Source organism: Ictidomys tridecemlineatus, chromosome 1 (assembly GCF_052094955.1).
Source record: "Ictidomys tridecemlineatus isolate mIctTri1 chromosome 1, mIctTri1.hap1, whole genome shotgun sequence".
Taxonomy (NCBI): domain Eukaryota; kingdom Metazoa; phylum Chordata; class Mammalia; order Rodentia; family Sciuridae; genus Ictidomys; species Ictidomys tridecemlineatus.
The window spans coordinates 250,646,733-250,667,738 of NC_135477.1; the positions used below are offsets into that span (position 1 = coordinate 250,646,733).

The following is a 21,006-nucleotide window of genomic DNA, read 5'->3' on the forward strand; positions in this document are numbered from 1 at the left end:
AGCTGGACCTTACTTTATACCATATACGAAAATTAACTCAAAATTTATTGAAAACTTAGATATTAAGAATTAAAACAGGGGCTGGGGTTATGGCTGAGTGGCAGAGCACTCGCCTAGCATGTGCAAGGCCCTGGGTTCAAACCTCAACACCACATAAAAATAAAATAAAAATATTGTGTCCAACTACAACTTAAAAATATATACATATTTTTTTATAAAAAGAACTATTAAAAAAAGAATTAAAATTATTTTTTGACTTTTAGAATAAAACATAGGGAGAATGACATTGAATTTGGCACTGATTTCTTAGATATAACATCAAAAGTTAAGAAGGCAAATAGTACAAATGGGACTATATTAAACTAAAACTGGCAAGGTTCAGTGGTGCAGGCCTATAATCCCAGCAGCTCAGGAGGCTAAGGCAAGAGGATCACAAGTTCAAAGCCAGCATCAGCAACTTAGTGAGGCCCAAAGCAACTCAGTGAGACCCTGTCTTTAAATAAAATATAGAAAGGACTAGGGTTGTGACTCTGTGGTTAAGTACCCCAGACTCACTTCCTAGTACAAAAAAAATTAAAATTAACTGAAAAACTTGTGTGCATCAAAGAAAAATAATCAATATCCAGGCACAATGACACATACTTTTAATCCCAGAGACTCAGGAGGCTGAGGTAGGAGTATCCCCAGTTGAAGGCCAACCTCAACAATTAGTAAGACCAGTCTCAAAATAAAAAGTAAAAAGGGCTGGGGATGTAGCTCAGTGGTAAAGTGCCCTTGGATCCAATCCTCAGTATAGAAAAAATTACCAAATGGGAGAAAATATTTGCAAATCACATAAATGATAAGGGGTTAATATTCAGAATACACAAGAACTCCTACAACTCAACAATTTAAAAATTCAAAAATGAGCAAAGAACCTTATAGACATTTCTTCAAAGAAGATATCAAAATGGTCAATGAGTACAGGAAATAATATTGGACATCACTGAGCGTTAGGGAGACACAAATCAAAGCCATGATGAGATACCACTTGACACCCATTAGAGTGGTCACTATCAAAACACAAAAAAATAACAAGTGTTGGCGAGGATGTGGAGTAACTGGAACGCTTGTGCACTGTTGGTGGGAATGTAACTTGTGCGGCCTCTGCAGAAAACAGTATGACTGTTCCTCAAAAGATTAAAAAGAGAATTACCATAGGATCCAGCAGGTCCTGGTCTACACACTGCATGCCCAATAGACTTGAAAGCAAGGTCTGAAGAGACATCTGCACACCCACATTCGTGGCAGCAGCACTCACAATTACCAAAAGGTAGAAGCCACAGATGGATGTGACCATAGACAGATGAATGCATAAACAAAATGTGTCCTATAAGTACCCAAATTATTTATTCTTTAAAAATTAAAAGTTCTAACATGTACTATAGTACCAAGGAAGCTTGAAGACGTTAAAGTGAAATAAGCCCATCACAAAAGACAAATAATGTTTGATTTCACTTATACGAGGGCCCACAGTAGTCAAATTTTAAAGACAGAAATTAGAATGACAGGTGCCAGGGCCTGGGGAAAGGAAGGAATGAAGAGTTGTTTATGGGTATAGAGTTTTGGTTTTGTGAGATGAAAAGAATCCTGGGGATTGGTTGTATTTGAGACTGCTAAATGGTTGGGAAGTAAACTTATGTTCTGTGTAGTTACCCCAACTAAAAAGGTTTTAACTTAAAAATTTTAAAATAACATTAATGTGGTTGAAAACCATCAGCAAAGGCTTATGTGTCCACACCTTTTTCTCCAAAGCTGTATTCATGGTTTAAGGCAACAAAGGCAAACAGTTCCACTTTGTGGGGTGGTTCTGATCCCTGCCCATTGATCGGGCATCCTCAGGAATGGAGGGCAGAGAATCACTGTAATGCCTGCCCTGGCATCAGGAGGTGGTGATGGTCTGCGTGCCAATTATTTATCACCTCCGCTTTGCAGAAACCGTTTTCCCCACAGTGTGTCCTTATCACCAACATAAATTCTTGCCACCACCAGGAACTTCCCACTTCTCTGCTTTAATGACCCAGAAGGCCCTAACTGGTGATGGAATAACATCTAGACTGTGTATTGCTTGCTGGTAACTGTGATGAGCAAACCTTCCAAGAAAATGCATACACACAAAAAAAACATTAACCCCATTTTTCCTGGTTATGCCTGATTGTGCCGATCTTCTAACACTAACCAAATGAGGATATTTTTATGGAGTCTTGTTATCATCTCGGAGGATACTTGGGGCATTGGACTGAAAAATTCCTGAGACCTGGAGAGGCCAATTCCCAGACTCTTGACTTTTGGTTGCTGAAACATTAATGTTAGCACAGAGATCAAAACACAGAGAATTTTATGTTTTACTGTGATGGAAAGAATAAACTACAGTAATTTTTAAAATTTTCTGTAAGATAAAACTTTGTAAATGGGTTGTCTCTCAGCTTTTATGATCACTGTAAATGAAAAAGCGTTTGAGGGCTGGGGATGTGGCTCAAGCGGTAGCGCACTCGCCTGGCATGTGTGCGGCCCGGGTTCGATCCTCAGCACCACATACCAACAAAGATGTTGTGTCCGCCGAGAACTAAAAAATAAATATTAAAAAAATTCTCTCTCTCTCTCTCTCTCTCTCTCTCTCTCTCTCTCTCTCTCAAAAAGAAAAAGAAAAAGCATTTGATGCATTTGTTTGTGTGCTTGCACATATATTCCTTAGGCCGGGGAAACTTTAAAGCAACAAGAATCCTATGACAACATAAAAACCAGGGGCCACCGTGATGAGCTTTCAAAAGACACCTAGACCAAAAGACTTGGATAATTTATCATAGAATATAAAAGCTTGGGAAAAATCAATTGGAATAATTACCATGAGACCAAATATTAGGTAGACCATTTTGCTCTGTGACACTGTAGCTAAGAAAATAAAGTTTTAATAGGAGATTTACGTTCAAAGAGGTTCCTCACAGCATTATTTATAATCCAAACAACATAAACATCTACCAAAATAGAACTTAAAGTATGAGGAAATAAAACACTTCATTAAAATTCATTTTTTCAAGGAAATATTTAAGAATCAAGAAAAATGTTCATCTCATAATCAGAAATGAGAAAAAACCCTATTAGAGAGAAGATGATACTGAACGGTTAGGTAAAGGGAACAGAGGAAAGCCAGATGCAGGAAAAGGTCAGAGAGAGACAGCCCGAGAGAAACACAGCAAATGGTTCATAGTCGTCCTCTCTGAAGGATTTTAGTCTTTTTTTTTTTTTTTGGTACCAGGGATTGAACTCAAGGGCACTTTACCACTGAGCCATATCCCCAGCTCTTTTTTATATTTTACTTAGAGACAAGGTCTCACTGAGTTGTTTAAGGCCTCGCTGAATTGCTGAGGCTGGCTTTGAACTCATGATCCTCCTGCCTCTTGTCTCTCGAGATCCTGGGATGACAGGCGTGCACCACTGCTCTTGCAGTCTGTCATATTTTTAGACATTTTTCCTCTTCCAACAGCAGCTCTAACTTATGTAATCAGAAAAAGACACAGTACGTGAGCATGAGGAAAGGATCGATAATGTGATTTGCAGTTGGTGTCATTAACTTGCGAAACAACAGGGACTGCACTGAGCCAGGGAGCCACAAAGAAGACTGAGACACTGTCCCTCCCCATGCCGAAACATGTTACCGCCCCACATACCACACAAGTGTTAAAGTCATCCTGAAGTTTTACCACAGTCCCCAACCGTGCGACTTGGGAAAGTAAAATGGATCACAAACCAACAATCTGATCAGAGCAAAAAATAAATAAAACTGTTTTGTTCCGGTTTTGTGAACCAGGGATATGGAAAAGAAATGAGAGTTCTAATGAAAATCAGGCACAATAACTTCCCAGGCCAAATTATGAGTTATGGAGTATAAGTACTGCATCTAATAGATATCAAATTGTCAGTTTCTTTACTGATTTAAAAAGACAGGAGCACGCTCAGTTCCTTCACCCAAATCCATCTGATGAATCAGGCAGTAAGGGCCAAGAATGGAACTCTAACAGAAGTCCCTCAAGAGAAAACAAAGTGAAAAAGAATCTCCACCTCTACTTTGATATATGAGAACAATTTCCCAGTAGTAATAAAAATTTTAAAATGGCAGCTATGATGAGAGCAAAGAATAATGCACAAGGTACTAGACTTGAAGAGTTTTATTCAAATCTGCTTCATGCATTTAGAAACTCTGCAACTACCAAGTGAATGAAGGTGTGGCCTCTTAACCTTTGGGAACCTTATTTGCACAATTATTATAAAGAAATGGTCCCCACTCGGCTAGTCTCAGAGTGCGGTATTGAGGGCTCAGAACTTGTGCACGAAAGACTTTTACAAATACCCTAGTGCTATGCAAATTGCATTTTTCCAAATCTGCTAAGTCCATTGTCTAAAAGAATATCATGACATTTCAGTTCTCTTATTCCAACAGGGTAAGCCACTAATGTGCTCTTAAATCCTCATGCTTGAAACTGCTTGTACTACAGAATCTGCCTTTACAAGGACATTTCCTTCTGGAAGAGCGGCCAGGAAACTTCCAAGCAAATGGAATGGTCCACATCCAGGTGACCTGAAAATTAGGACATCAAGAAACAGGGCAAGTGTGAGTCACAATCCACAGCCTGCCCTCCTCTTCTGGGGAGTGCTACCGTGGCTTACTGATAAATCATCAACTGGAGAAATGTAAACACTGGCTACACAAACAAATCCAATTTAAGAGTCTCTTAATGAACGGTTAACAAGTGACATGTGGGCTGTAAATGCCCTGCAGGCTGCTCAATGTGTTTGTTTTGGGTGGTGGGGGCTGGAGGGGATTAAAAAAGTGTCAGTTCCCCTCATCTTATGATTCATCTTATTAGCAAAATACAGTTGAAAACCACTGATTTTTGAATTAAAATTCTATTTGCAAAGGTGGGGGGGAGGATGCATCTGTCATTGATAAAGAAATGAATAAACTGAGAAAATGTAATTCCTCAATTAGGGCAGAAAGGAACAAAAGAACAGTGATAGGTTTTTTGTTTTTTTTTTTTTAAGAGTGATGATTTCTGAAAGAAAAATTCAGAATTTTCCACTCACCCCATACGGAATCATAACCAAACTGACCCTTTTTCCTTCCTCATGGTTAGGGCTTTAAAATTATAGGGTTCTCCTCCTGAACCCCTTTCTCTATTGGCCGAGAGTTAAAACTCACCACGCATGCATACACGCACACCCAGACAGCGTTTTACTTGGGAGGAAAAATGATAAAGGTTTAGATTTGCATAATGAAAGCCTGAATAGCCAAAGACAGTGGAACCTAGGATGTTTCCACTACAGCTCAAATCTACAGGAAGCACAGAGGTCAGGTGGAGAGGGCTTGATAGCATGAATCGATGGCATCCAAACACACCCAGAAGGTGCCATTTCCATTCCTGTAAGGGACTTCTCATCAGCAGTAAGGAACTTATTTTGTCTGTGAATCACCTTGCACAGGATTTTAGTTTGCTCTTTGCATACCAAGATTTTGACCTCAGAGAAATGCAGCTCAAGGCCAGCTTCACCTGGACAGGGCCAAGTAGCCAGTCAATGGCCCTCACTGAGTCACAATCAAAGGGCTGCCAGGGGGCTGGGATTATGGCTCAGCAGTAGAGGGCTCACCTAGCATGTGTGGGGTGCTGGGTTCAATCCTCAGCACCACATAAAAATAAAATAAAGGTATTGTGTCCAACTACAACTAAAACAAAATATTTTTTATAAAGGGCTGCCAGGATGGCGGCCACCAGCCAGCAAATGTCATGGTCCTAGAGAAAGCTCTACGAGCCGCATGGAGGGAACATTCATGCCAGGGGTTGCAAAAATTCTGTGGCTTGCCGATTTGCCTTCACACTCGGGAAGGCCTAACTATGTGTGTGAGCAAGGAATGAGAAAACAAAACTCCATAGAACGTCTAGAAGACGCTTGGAACACAATTGTCGAGAACAGGTGGTTTGAACCACACTTTCCACCCACCCACCTGCCCCTTTTCTCTACATCCTGGTTTGAATCCCCATAAGGAGCTCTCATGGTGTTTGTCTCAGTTAGGATGAAATCACCCAGGATAGCAGAGGTCTTTCCTTGGGAAAAACTACTTGAGTCCTTGCTACCCAGTATCACCTTCTATAAAATACCTCCTTCATGTTGCCTGCGACTTAGGGCTATGAAGATTGCATTAGTTCACAGGGTTTGCTCTAAAGTGCCTGGCATAGAGTATGCCTTATGGATTAGACCCTAAGGTACAGGCATGTATTCATTCATCAGAAAAGACACGTTCAGCTTCTCTTATGTGCTAGTCATTGCTTTTGATGCAAAAACACAATGATAGCTGACATTTTTTGAGCATCTATTATGCACCAGGGGGTGTGTACTAAACATGTCACCTTTGTCTCACTTAATGTTAGAGGGGAAAAACAAATGGCTTGTCTTGCCTACCATGTGCCAAGCAGGTTTTATCTCATGGTCACACGGCTGGTAAATGAACCAATCAAGGAATGAAATCAGGTGTAGAGAACCATCCTGTTTAGGTCCTACCACTTTCCTTCATACACACACAAAGAATTACTTTTCTACAGCATGAAACCCTGAGCAGACCAACACTTTTCTGGAAAAATAGTGTGTGATATAGAATAGAACTTTTTTTTTTTTCCTCCTTTTGGAAAGAGAAAATCTGCCTGTTGGTCTAAGGCATAGAACTCCCATCCCCAGTCAGCTGCTGGCATTTACCTCAGCTAAGGAACTCCCTCAGCTGTTTTTGAAATCTCCTCGACAGTATTTTAAAAGACAAAGCACCTGTGTGACCACAGTTGGGTCACAGTTCCAGGACCTTAGCACCTAAGGGTAGGTCTGTCCCTAACATGTGCGTTAACCACACGACTGCCACACATTCTAATCCAGTCCCCTGAGAGTCTCAGAAAACCAATGGGGAAATTTTGCAGTCACATATGGGATTTTGTTTCCATCTTTGCCAGATACAACTTAAATGCTTCACTGGTTTCCAGAATAGTGTGTGTGTGTGTGTGTTCTTTGTTGTATGCTTTGCTAGAGAGAAGAGAGAAGATTTTAAATCATGGAAGCAAGCAACGAGTCAACTCGAACTTCCTCCTTTGGAAGTACGCCCCCTGGGCTACCAAGCCTGGGATGGAAGTAAATCATTCCAGCTGCCTTTGATCATCAGCTTCTCTCTGACTTTATGCATCTTTAGGGTACAGAGTTCAGAAATTATCACAGCTGTAGGAAAGAAGTTGGAGGATCTGAAATGAAATGAGGAAATATGACTTAATTTCTCCATCTATTTCTCATTTAAAACAGGGATGGATTCCCCATTACGGCTGTCTAACAGGCAGTATTTGCCAGGAAATGGCACCCTTACTAGTAACTCTCCATTTTTCTTGTCCTTTAGAATCTTCTCTCCTTGTCCCCATCAAACAGAGGTTAAACAGATTTCTATTGAAAGAAAACTAATAAAGGTACCAACCTACAGTAGTCCCTGGTCAAACTGTAATAGCTTCATAAGATACCTATGGTCGTACACCAGAATCACCCACAGAACTTGGTAAAGATAAAAATGTCCAACAACTCCCCCTCCAAGAGACTTGATTTCATGTGTCTAGGGAGACATCTGGGCATCTGTGTGTTCTAAAACTCCCCAGGTGTTCCTCCTATACAGTGGTGAAAGACCATTGCCTGACTTGAAGGTGACGGTTTCTTGCATGAGTGCCTTGTCAATCTGCCCCTCTACCTTGATGCTAAACTCCACCTGGGTTTCCTTCTGCTGCTCATCACCCATGGCTTGCTACTCTGAATGAGTGGTATTGAGGTTGAGTATTTCTCAATCTTTGGCTTGGCACAGTTGTTTTCTCCCAATGTGAGACGCGTGAAGAAGAATAAGGAGCCAGAGAGCCACTTGCCTCAGGCTCTGCATAAATAGAGGGTCTGAAATATAGACCCTTGACTTTACAACAAATAAGTGTATATGTTCAGCCATAAAGGTACATTGTCAGGTAAAGCCTGACGACCTTCAACATATACTCCATTAGTAAAGTGTATCACCTAGAGTACCCAATATTTAAGGAAGGTCTCTCTCCCAGGTGCCAACCCTGTACTTGTACAACCCTGAGAGTAAGGGTCTCTTTAAGTATTGGAGTCTGAATGTTCAGGTATTTTCCAAGTCGGCACACTCAAGCACTTATCATGCATTCCCTGCCCCACCCTCACGTGCTCACACGTGCACATGTGCACACACACACACACACTGCTCTAGCCATCTCAAGACCAGCGTAGTGGTGAAAATTCACTACAGCCAGTTGTGTGAGTCAGCTTTTTCATTGCTGTGACCAAAAAACTTATAGTGGGGAAAGGCTTTTTTATTGGCTCACAGTTCAGAGGTGCGGTCCATGGTGGTCCAACTCTATGGCTCTGGCTCCAAGGTGAGGCAGAACTTCATGGTAGAAGAGCAAAGTGGAGGAGCACTGCTCCATTCATGGTGACCAGGAGGCAGAGGTGGGGGAAGAGCCTCAGGGAAGACACATCCTTCCAGGGCATGCCCCCAGTGACCCACCACACCCCACCTGCCCTCAGTCACCACCCACTCGGTCCTTGGGCAATTATGTTATAGTTCTCATAATCCAATCATTTCACCTCTGAACACTCATTACTACAAGAGCTTTGGGGGACACCTCATATACAAACCATAATACCACTGAAATACCTTTTAAATGTATATTTTGCATTTAAGAGACCAATGGAATCATCAATTTTCTAGCATAATAATGAGGAAAATGTCTTACCATTGATATTGAATATGAGTAATCCTGAGTGGTTATAAGGCACATGGAGAACAAGATCAAGTGGGAACACGTCCAAAAGGCGTGTTGGTGGGCGACACCTGTTCTTGTAGATACACATGCGGGAAGAGCCGCGAGGAATTTTGGCAGCTAGGCTGCTGAGACTGTTCACGTTGCTTTTGCTTTCATTAAGAGGAGTTTTCACAAAAGTTAAAATGTTTGGTTTCTCTGGATGATAGAGATAATGAAGGAAAAGGCCAAATCTAAACCAGCCAAGTTGGAAACTATGTTTGTGAAGACCTCAGTGATATGCCTGCAATTAATTCCTGATGTTTTTTTTAAGTGAAAAGTAAACTATAAGAGAGCACCATTCTGTCCTTCCTAAAAAATCAAGCCAAAAAGGTTAGTGCTATTTACATCAGTTGATCTTTATCATTTTTGTTTCCAATTCAAGTTACTCATCCACATATGGAGGCATTGTATTGTGTGTACGTGTGCTTGGGGGTGTGCATTTACACACGTAGACAAACACACCCTTCCCAACGCAGCCCTCTTGAACTCGAGAACACTTGCTTTTCACAGAACAAAGAGGTCCTGCTCCTTCCGAGGACAGCTTGTCTCTCTGCTGAACCCCACACTCCAATCTCTCCCAGGAGGCACCTCTTGATTGTTTCACCATTAAGTGATCCTCGTCCAACAAATAGTTTAAAGGATGATTCTGCAAAAGAGAGGGTAGGAAGCAAGTGAGAGAATTCTGATTCTCGTGGCTGGCCAGTATCACCTCCTGTTCTATGATACCATATGCTGAGGATTCGGATGATGGAAGATTCCATGAAAACAAAAGATATTCCAGTGCTCACTCTGCCTTTGCATTTGAAGAATGGCCAAGAACATATCAGATTCTAATTTATTTTGAAAGTTTTACATAGTGCCATACTTTGGATCGATTATGTCTACCAAAGATATATGTGTTGAAGGTACAGTCCCCAGTTTGGCACTATTGGGAGATAGAAAATTTTAAGAGGTGGGGCCTAATGAGAGATATTTAGGCCATTGGGGACATGGCCTTGAAGAGGATTGTGAGACCCTAGCCTGTTCCTCTTTCTCTCTTTTGCTTCCTGGCCATGAGGTGAGCAGTTTTGCCCTGTCACATGCTCCAGCCATGATATACTGCCTCACCCAAGTAAAGGAAGTCAACCCATCATGAGAAGAAACCATAGGGTTGGGGTTTGTTGGCCTCCAAGCTGTAAGCCAAAATAAAACTTTTCTCTGTATAAACTATTATCTCAGATACTTGTTATAGTAACAGAAAGCTGACTAATACATACAGTGAGAAAAAGAGTCCATTGTGGGAAAATTATACTTAAGCAATGGAATTTCTCACTCTCAAGTTCTTTTGTAACTTTTTTTTTAATTTGGCTTTTATAAGTAATCCACAAATGAGACCAAGATTAGTAAGGAGGATAGCTCAACACTGATGAAGTCCATCATCAACAAAATCAGACTTCCCAGTTTAGGTCACTGCTCTGTCACTTTATTGCCTATATTTCCTTGGGTGAGCTAGTTTACCTCTCTGTTATGCCAAGAACTTCATCTATAAAGTGCACACAATACAAGCACCTGCTGTAGTAATGATCCAACCTGTCAATGCTGGCCGGGAGCTTGGCACAGTGCCAAGCAAGGGCTCAAAGATGAAGCTATAATCATGGTTGTTAATATTATTAATATCCTTTAAATAACTTGTTGCAACGCAAGATTCTTTTAAAAGATCTTCTTATAAGATCTCTTCCAAAATTATCAGCCTGTTAAAAGGCTAATAGGACCCCTTTGGGAAGAAATTGAGACAGCTCGATTTATTAATACAGAAATTGTCAGCCAAAGTTATTGTTCATGCATATTTGTAAGTTCCAAATACAATAAAAGCTGGTCTATTTATCTCTGAGTCTTTAGTTAATGTTAACTGTGACGTTCTATGTTTCCCTAGCAACTGGCCTATGTTGATACAAGCAGAACAGTGTGGACTCATCCTTTGGGGCTTGGTTACAAAAGTCACTGTTTTCAAAGGGAGGGTACCCCTTACAAAATAGGAGGAAAAACAAACTCTTCTGGGGAAAAAAATGCAATTTTATGTAAATATTCCTAAGGAAAGGAAAAAAATGGGGAGATGACATGGAGGAAATTTGCTCTCTGTGATTAGCATATTGTGCAAGCACAAAGAAGATGGCAGTCCCTGACCATAACTGGTACAATCTCTCCCACCGCTAACAAACCTGTAGTAGTACTAAGGGTGACGTTTGCTTCCAGTCACTTGAGGCAAAGGCTGATCTACAGGGTCAGGCAGACCTGGATCATAAGCTTTGCTCCATCACTTCCTGTTTCTGTGAGACCATGGACAATTGCTCTGCCTCTCTGCTAAAAATTCATGTGTAGGTTTGCCACCTCTGAAACAGGCACAATAAACAAAAATCTCCTTTTACCAGAATCAGCCATGTGGAGGTCTGTCTAGTGCCACATGCCAACAAACCCCAACTCTATGGTTTCTTCTCAACTTTCTGTGACAAGAATGCCCATCCAGGAATTCTTCAAATCATGCATAGACTCTTGCTTCTACCTCCTTGTTGAACCCCAGCCTTTTTCCTATGCATTGTGCAATGACTGCATTAATGTCGGCACTTTCTATTGATGTCAAATTTATTTGCCTTATCAGGCTGTTTTCCCTTGATAGTTCCCGATGAGTTAGTAGGTAGAAAAGCCTTTTGTAAATCTGTGATATGTCATCATCAGTATTATTATAATGATATCAATTTCCTTAACAAGGTAGACTTAATAAATTGAAAGACCAAACTAGCACCTCCATTCAATATTTTTAGCAGGAATTTCTGTCACAAAATTTCCTTGAGAGATGACTTTTCTAGTGAAGGTATCTCGGGGCAAGAGTCGGCAAACTGGGTTGTCCAGGTGATTAATAAACCACATGGAGCAAAGTGACAGTCTGAAGTCGAGGATGTAAAGCCCCCCCACTGAAGGGGAGGGCCTTTTCATTCTATTCTCTTCAGGTCTTTTCTAAAAACATTGAATCTTGAGATAAGTGTAAGTTCTTTCATTTGGATTTTAAAGATGACAAGCACCGGGGAAGAAAGTCAAGAGGGACACAGTTACCCAGGGAAGCAGACCTAGTAACTGCAGTAAGCAGAGTGATGCAGCGTCCATCACACGATAGGAAGATAGAACGTCGTGTTTAGAATGAGAGAACCAGCATCCTCCCTTGACCCTGCCCAGGTGAGGCCTCACCTAGAACATGGTGTGAAATAGCAGAGCACAGGTGACAGTCTGGGAGGGTGGTAAGAGAACAGCGGAGGGTCTGGAACCTGTCAGTCCATCCTGATTCCTCCACAGGACCCTCTGCTTCTGCCCCTGGCCCTTCCCCATCTCGCTTGATTCCTTCTCGCCATTCAGTTATGGCCACACTCTTCTCCCTCAGGGCCCTCTCTGTGCCCCTCTTGCCCCCGTATTTGGGGTTTTAAAGCCCAGTCTTGGGAAGCCAGCTGCGTGGGTGTGAGTCTTGCTCTGCTCCTTCTGTGTTGTGTGACCTTCAGCAAATTGCTCCAATCCTCTGTGCTTCCCTCCAAGCGGGAGCAGTAATTATGCTTATTCCAAGAAAACAAGATGGAATCTGTCCTAGTCAGCCTTTTGCCACTGTGACCAAAATACATGACATAAATAACTTCCAGGAGGAAAGATCCATTCTGGCCCACAGTTCCAGAGGTCTCAGTCCCTGGTCCACTGGCTCCGTGGTTTGGGCTAGGAAGGCAGAACACCCTGGCAGCCGGCCGTGGGAGAAAGCTGCTCAGCTCATGGCCGCAGGGGAGCAAATGGAAAGAATATGAGAAAGAGCTGGGGACAGTCCCCTCCAGAGCATGCCACCCAATGGCCTACTTCCTCCCACCAGGCCCCACTGCCTACAGTTTCCACTGCATAATAAGATGACATCAAATATGAATTCCTCCGTATATTAATCTGTGGTTCAGGGCAGAGTCCTCCAGATCCAAACACTTCCCCAAGTCCCACCTCTGAACATTGCTGCTTGGGGACCAAGGGTCAAACACGTGAGTCTTTGGGGACAGCAAATATCCAAAGCATAACAGAATAATGTATGGAAATAGTAGAACAATACCTGCAGCACAGCGAGAGCCTCTCATCAAAGGCTGTTCAAGTAGGTTCCATGCCAATCCCATTTCAAATGCCGACGATGGCTCCTCCTGTGTACAGAGTGGAGAGGGAGCCCCTCCACGTGGCATCCCTGGCCATCCTTGCTCAAGCCCCAAGCTTTCTCTTTTCCTCGTATTCTACACTTCGAGCACATGCACGATATGATCCATGCACATCAGGACACCTGACATGAGTCAAAACTGGCCATGGATTTCCCCACGTCCTTGTTTAGCTCTTCCAGCTTCCCCAGACTAAAGGCTCACCTCCCCAAAGTGCCTTTTGAACACAGCGCACCCTTCAAGTCCTGAATCCAATGACATGTCATCCAGAAATATTCCCCTGGTAACCCCATTTGGATAAAGTCTCTCACCCAGCGTTTTTCTGGTTCTTTCTTACTCTCTTACATAGTCACATTCGCGCTTGTATTATCAGAGTTGGGGTGAGAGACAATATGTACATGGGCATGAGTCACCAAATGTTGCCCCAAATCATACTCTAGAGTGCTTCTGTAGAGTTGATGGGAATGTACCAATGATTTGCCTCTTTAGGTACCACGACTGAAAGAAGGAAACATTCAATGACTCGTGGACTTGCTCTATGTGCTAAAATATGAATTTGCAAACATCCTAAAAAGAAAAAGAGAAGGTGACCCACCAGGCAGCAGTAGGGACCCCGGTCTCCAACATTTGAGAGAAGGAACAGTGAGTTTGGAAACATTCAAGTTTCCAACACTGAGTTCACAGGAGTTGAGAGATTCGGTGTTGATTTTCCACTCAAATGAAAGCAACTCTGTTTCACTCAATATATACGCTATCTTCTACTTGACATTCCTTGGACCATTAAAAAGGTATGTCTTCTCACTCAATCTGTTGTCTTGAAATCTTTATTTCTGAAAGCAGAGTCACCACCAGCTATGCTTGATGTTGGAATTCCTAAGTTGTGCAGGACACTGGGACCACTTCAAAGGCCAACTGGGATGCCCTCGCTGGTCTCAATCCTCATGATCTCCAATGGCACAATTTGCTAATATATTGAAAGGAACAGATGTTGGAAACTGTGGCAACTTCATGCAACCAGGAAGGAAACAGCTGCCTTAATGCTTTTCTAGATTATTCCAGTCATTTTCTGATTTTAAAGTTTAAAAACAACTGGAAAAGATAGAATCTCCTATTTTAAAACAAAGCAACACCTTAGTTCTAGTCGTTACTTTATAGGGTAATAAACTATGTTTCAATCTGGTTGGGGGGGAGAACTAATCTATAATACATGCAAATCTTAATAATTGGGTCCTTTTTTTATTGGTTGTTCAAAACATTACAAAGCTCATGACATATCATCTTCCATACATTTGATTCAAGTGGGTTATGAACTCCCATTTTTTACCCCAAATACAAGTTGCAGAATCACATCGGTTACACATCCACATTTTTACATAATATCATATTAATGACTGTTGTATTCTGCTACCTTTCCTATCCCCTACTATCTCCCCTCCCCTTCCCTCTCATCTTCCCTCTCTACCCCATCTGCTATTGTTTAATTCTCTCCCTTGTTTTTTTCCCCCTTTCCCCTCACAAACTCTTATATGTAATTTTGTGTAACAATGAGGGTCTCCTTCTATTTCCATACAGTTTCCCTTCTCTCTCCCTTTCTCTCCCCCTACTGGTCTCTGTTTAATGTTAATCTTTTCTGCCTTCTCTTCCTCCCTGCTCTGTTCTTAGTTGCTCTCTTTATATCAAAGAAGACATTTGGCATTTGTTTTTTAAGGATTGGCTAGCTTCACTTAGCATAATCTGCTCTAATGCCATCCATTTCCCTGCAAAATCCATGATTTTGTTGTTTTTTAGTGCTGCATAATACTCCATTGTGTATAAATGCCACAGTTTTTTAATCCATTCATCTATTGAAAGGCATCTAGGTTGATTCCAAAGTCTAGCTATTGTGAATTGTGCTGCTATGATCATTGATGTGGCAGTATCCCTAAAGTATGCTCTTTTAAGGTCCTCAGGGAGTAGATCGAGAAGGGCAATAGCTGGGAATGGAACCACCATTTGAGGGTCAAATGGTGGTTCCATTCCCAGCTTTCCTAGGAATCTCCATACTGCTTTCCATATTGGCTGCACCAATTTGCAGTCCCACCAGCAATGTACAAGTGTACCCTTTTCTCCACATCCTCGCCAGCACTTGTTGTTGTTTGACTTCATAATGGCTGCCAATCTTACTGGAGTGAGATGGTATCTTAGAGTGGTTTTGATTTGCATTTCTCTGACTGCTAGAGATGGTGAGCGTTTTTTCATGTACTTGATGATTGATTGTATGTCCTCCTCTGAGAAGTGTCTATTCAGGTTTTTAATTTTTTTTAATGTGGTGCTGAGAATCAAACCCAGGGCCTCGCATGTGCTAGGCAAGCGCTCTACCACTGAGCCACAACCCCAGCCCAATAATCAGGTCTTAATTACGATCGTGTGTATTGATGGTGGAAGAGAAGTATGGACTTTGATGTTTTTACACAAAACAATAGGCTTTGCAATAATTTATCTGCAATCCACAATTAATCCCCAGAGTTTTAAGAAAATTGGAAACAAAGGGTTGTCCGTAATTTTGAAATAGCAAACCATGCTCTAACCTCAGTGGCAGACTGTGATCATTCCGGTTTACAGGTGCCGGTATGGCCAGGAATACTGCTGCATTTTTACACAGTGGGAAGCCGTAAATTGATCTGATAAATGAGCAAGGGATTCATTCAGGTTGTGGGTTCACCAAGTGGAAGACAAACATTTGCAATTCATTCAACCCAGGATAATCCAAAGGATATACTGTTCTACAAAGCTAATCCATTAAGCACAGTTGCTCAAGCATCTGTCCATTTGGGAAGCATTTATCAGGAGGCTGTCAGAAGAAAGAACCCAAATGATGCTTCTCCCGACATCAAACTCACCCTCAAGATTTGAAAAGGACCCCTCCCAAAGAACCCACACCGGGGATGAGGGTCCAGCAGATTTATGGAACAAGGAGACCACACTTGAGAGAAGGTCCCTTAGCAACCTCCTAACCTCTTCTTGAGCTTTGGGCTTGGCTTCCCCGACACTGAGCTGTCCCAGACATTCACAGTGATCTATGGCCTCAGTTTGAAGCCCATCCAAAGATAACTGCAGAGTCATCAAGTTTTAGTTCAGCTCGACTCCTCCGGATTTTACTAAGTCTGGACTTTAAACGAAATGTCTCTGGCTTATTTGGCCATGGGGACATCAGAATCCTACGCTTCAGTCACTCCTCATGGACAATGAAAGCCCAAGGTTGCACCTATCAGAATTAGAACCTATTTAATGATTCTAAATGAGGAACATTTTCTTCTGTGACTTTTAAGGTGGCCTCAAGTATAATGGAAACACCCACAAATCCATAACTCTGTGGATATACACGGAAGGAAAGAACACTCCTTGCTAGTAGTGTTTAAATTTCATGCCACAAATAGAAAGTAGAATGAAGCTTGAATCTCTTGTGTAATACATTTAATGGTCATTGGATAACAGAAAGAAATGCCGGGTAAAGTCTCTGCATTCATACAATACAACACAGACAGTGGAGGGAAATCATAATCATAACCTCAGTGATAGGATGCACAAGGAAATGCTTCACGGAGTTCCCAGGATTGGTGACCTGTAAAAACAGGTTGAGCTCTAGACAAGGGATATAACAAGCACAACTCCTATGCCTTTTTCCCAATACCACTTCCAAGTTTTTCTCTCCAACCTTTTAGACGATGAACACAGTCTCAGCTCTGCCAGCCATCCACACCCTCTTGGTCAGCCATTCAGTCAATCTCCTTCCCAGTAGAACAAGGCTCTGAAACACTGCCATCTTGTGGCACTCCAGCGCTAAGCGCTTCCAAACACAACCACCTACAGGAGGAATTGGGAGTTTTCAAAGAGGGAGTTCTCAGAATGAGGATGTTCACAGGATCTAAAATGCAAAGTGACTTGTCTCAGGTAGATCATCTAACAAGAGGCGATCATTTAAAATAGAATGTGCTTCTTAAAAAATATAACAGTATTTCCAAAATGCAAGTGTCTACAAAGCTAAGGTATCATTCTTGGAATGACAAAACAGAATTAAGGAAAAAATAAAATATGTATCAAAAAGACCTCTGCACCTGCTAGAGAAATGCCAGGTAAAGTCCCTGCATGGATACATGACAACATAGAGAGCCAGGGGAAAGATGGCTGATGACCGTGGCCCTTCAGACCAGAAGCGCAGTCTTAGGGCTATCTTGCTCCCCCGATGGTTTATTTGGAAAATTTCCAAGTCATTAATAAAGTTGAATTAATGTTACCATGGATATCTGTTTTTTCTTCCACTAGACTTATTAGCTATTAATTTTTCACTGTATTCTCTCTTTTTTTTGTTCACTATTTCAAAAATCTGTTTTTAATTCCTCCTTCTGAAAAAGTCAAGGCCATCATATGACCTCATTCTGAATATCTTAACATCTATTTCCAAAGAATAAGGGTATTTTTCTTAATAATCACAACATTAATATTACCCTTAAAATAATATAAAGCCCTAGCCAGGAGCCGTGGCACACACCTGTAATCTCAGCAGTTTGGGAGGCTGAGGCAGGAGGATTTCAGTTCTAAGCCAGCCTCAGCAACTTAGTGAGGACCTAAGCAACCTAGCAATACCCTGTCTCAAATAAAATATAAAAAGGCCTGAAAATGTGGCTCAGTCGCTAAGTACCCCTGGGTTCGATCCTCAGTACCAAAATAAAATAATGATAATAATAACATGGAGCCCTAACATTATGTAATACAGGTTGAGTATCCCTAATTTGGAAATTCAAAATGCTTCAAAAATCCAAAACTTTTTGAACACTGACATAATGCCTCAAGAAAATTCCAAACCATGAAACTTCATTTCATGAAAAAAGAATTATGTAAAATATTCTGTAAAATTATCTTCAGGCTATGTGTATAAGATGCATAAGAAACATAAATGAAAGTTGTGTTGAGATTTGAGTGCTATCCCCCAGATATCTTGTGAGGTATACCCAAATACTTCAAATATGTGTGCGTGTGTGTATGTGTGTGTGTGTGTGTGTGTGTGTGTATTTAAAATATATATATATGTTTGTATATATACAAAATATATATTTGTAAATATATTTTGTATATACATACAAACATATATGTGTGTATTCACATACAAATATATATTTATATTTGTTTATTTTTTATATATGAAAGACTTGTAGTCCAAGCATTTCAGATAAGAGGTATTCAACCTGTATAGAGTCCATATTTAAATCACGTTCAACTGTCCCCTAACATGTCTTTTACAGCTTTTCTCTTTTCTGATTCAAGATCTTAGTTGAACTTCTCACTTTGCCTTTGGCTCTTCTGTTTCTTTAAATCCAGGAAAGCACTTCCCTGCTACCATTTTCATTTCTCATGATATTGATATGTCTGGAGAACCCAGGGCCGGATTCAACTATTCCCCACTCCTAGGTTCATTCAGAAGACAGCATCAGCTCTGCCTACCCCTCGTTTGCCGGCTCTCATTCCATTTAACACAGAAGGATTCTTGTGGGTTTTTAGGATGAGCACTGGAGGCCCTCTGTGAGTAACTACAATATGTCTCTTTAAGCCACCTGCCTACGTAAAATCTCATGGGAGAGACACAGAGAAGTCTTGGGATCTTCTGGGGAAGGGGTGTCAGAAAAGACCAGTTCTGCTCATGATTGTCCATTACCATCAGAGGCTGCATCCTCCTGCACATCCACACAAGAAAAAATTCAAAGCTTTTAATTTCCCATTCCTATGTTCACAGGTATTTTTGTCAAAACTTGCCTTTGAGTAAGGAAAAGAACAATAAAATGGTGAAAGAATGAAAAAAATCTTCTGAAACATATCAAATGTGAAAGCCAGCCAGCCTGCCTCATTCCCTGTCCACCTTATCGGGGCCACTTGGATGTGGGAGGGAGGGCTCACAGCACAGAGCCGCCCATTTCATTATTGATGAGCTGTGTGCTCACCATCACCAGGATCCAGTCCATCTGGACCGGGCTCTTTTAGGGTCTGCTCTGTGCTCACGTGTGCAGTTGCTTAAGGTCTTACAGAAAATGGGAACCTGGTGGGTCTCTTCAGTTATTTTATTAACCCATTAATTGGGAAGACAGAACCTACCACTGTCAAGAGACCCCAGATGGTATTGCATTCCTGACACCTCATCTTCCCCGTGGTCCCTGGACTGTTCAGCCAACATCAGACACCTAGATCCGGGGAAAGGATATGCTTTCCTCAGAGGCCTCCTGCTTAACCAGGAAGGACAACATCTGCTAGGACAGCAGAGAGACCCCGGTCGAGAGTTGAGCTCTCCCAGTGTTCTGTCAACTCCTATGCAATGTTCAATTGTAGATAAATACAATCTGGCCATTCTGATTTCTTCTTTTCTATGGAATTAAGTTTCAGAGTGGTACTAAACTATTCCCCTCACCAAAACAAATAGTGCCTGTAAACGAGTCAGAAAACAAGCCAACAAAAAATGAGCTCTAATTCTGGAACTAAATATTCTAAAAGTCCAGTTCTAGGTAGGTAGTCTCGAGAACATTTCTTATTTCTCTATGTCCATTTTCTCCTGCAAAAAAAAAAAAGGGGAAAGTATGTACCTTACAGGATACTCACAAAGCTTGGTGCATACAAAATGCTTTATATATGTTTAATTTTCCATCCCTTTCAAAATCTCAACATTCTTGATATGCTGACTTGACTGCACATCAGCCATTTCATGATTATAAGACTCTGCAGATTTCATTGATTAGTAAGTTACCATTAGGGAAACAAACAATAGGATTAGGCTTGGTCCTTTAGAGATCTGAAACTGGTGGTGAAAAATTTTTCATGCATGATAAAAATTGTTGCTTCGTATAAAAAAATAAAACCCTATAGTAAAGGGTTTGCAGCCACATTGTTCAAGAGCGTTTAGTGGAGGCCTTTGCCAAAGAAGGTGAAATCCTACTTAAGCTCATTCCCCCTCACAGGATAAGAGACCATTTGGACGGCAGCTGCAGGATTTCCTGCCCGTGCTTTGCAGAGCATTTGGCCTGATAGAAGCATGGAGATCCATGTGCAGGCCAACACGTCAGAGGTGAGCTGTCTCTCCCTCACCCGCCTCTCTCTGAACTCTTGCAGAAGTGAATGTGGCCCTAGGAGTAGGCCGGGGGAACAGGAACTTGCACTGGGAAGGGAAGGCAAGTTGGGGGTGGGGTATAGGCCGTATGCACAGGGCCCCGGCACTTGGCAGGCATCACTCGGCCTGGGTCCACACGGTGCCCCTCCTTGGCTTCTCATGCCTCGCCATCACTGTCACCTAACTGAGGTGAACACCAAGGTGACGTTTAGTCTTCTGCTCTGGTCTTGCTGCTTCTAGATATTAATCCATTGGGATGGGACCCCTTTATTCTTGAGACAAGTGTGTGTTTTGCCTCATATCAGTGAAGAGCTGCCCTGACATCATTAACTTCACCTTCGTTTCATTCCTCCAAGAAGAATGAGAATAAAAAGCAAAACAAGCCTACACAAACAAGCCTACATAAACACAAACAAGCCTACTTTACATCAGAACCATGGCGATGCCCTGCATGCCAAAGCACTCAGTCTTTACAGCAATGCTACGTACAAGGTAGGTTCTACCATTATTCATATTGCACACGTAAGGAGAAGCCCAGGGAAACAGGCAGCTTGCTCAACATCACACAGCTAGGATGCAGCAGCACTTGGGTGAAGGCAGTAAAGTCCATGTAATTCCATGCAACCCTGCCCTGTCGGAGATGTATTCATTCACTCCACATACACGTGTTATTTAAGACTTGCACACAGGGCTGCTCTAAGTACATAATTTCCATTTCTACAACTTCATGGGCTTGATTTATAATACTTACCATGGCACTTTATTATAA

The 21,006-nt window shown here is 41.7% G+C and overlaps 1 long non-coding RNA gene across 4 annotated transcripts in view; it reads left to right on the forward strand.

The window, feature by feature from the left end:
• LOC144365626 (uncharacterized) overlaps positions 1-21,006 on the forward strand; it is a 136,376-nt gene that overhangs the window by 86,888 nt on the left and 28,482 nt on the right. The window contains exon 3 of one of the 4 annotated variants that reach the window (XR_013424309.1): positions 20,089-20,189. The exons of 2 other annotated variants lie outside the window; for them this stretch is intronic. This is a non-coding gene — a long non-coding RNA (uncharacterized LOC144365626). Of the gene's footprint in view, positions 1-4,477; positions 4,929-20,088; positions 20,190-21,006 lie in introns of those variants that run through there. One more of the 4 variants, XR_013424299.1, reaches the window with a different exon arrangement.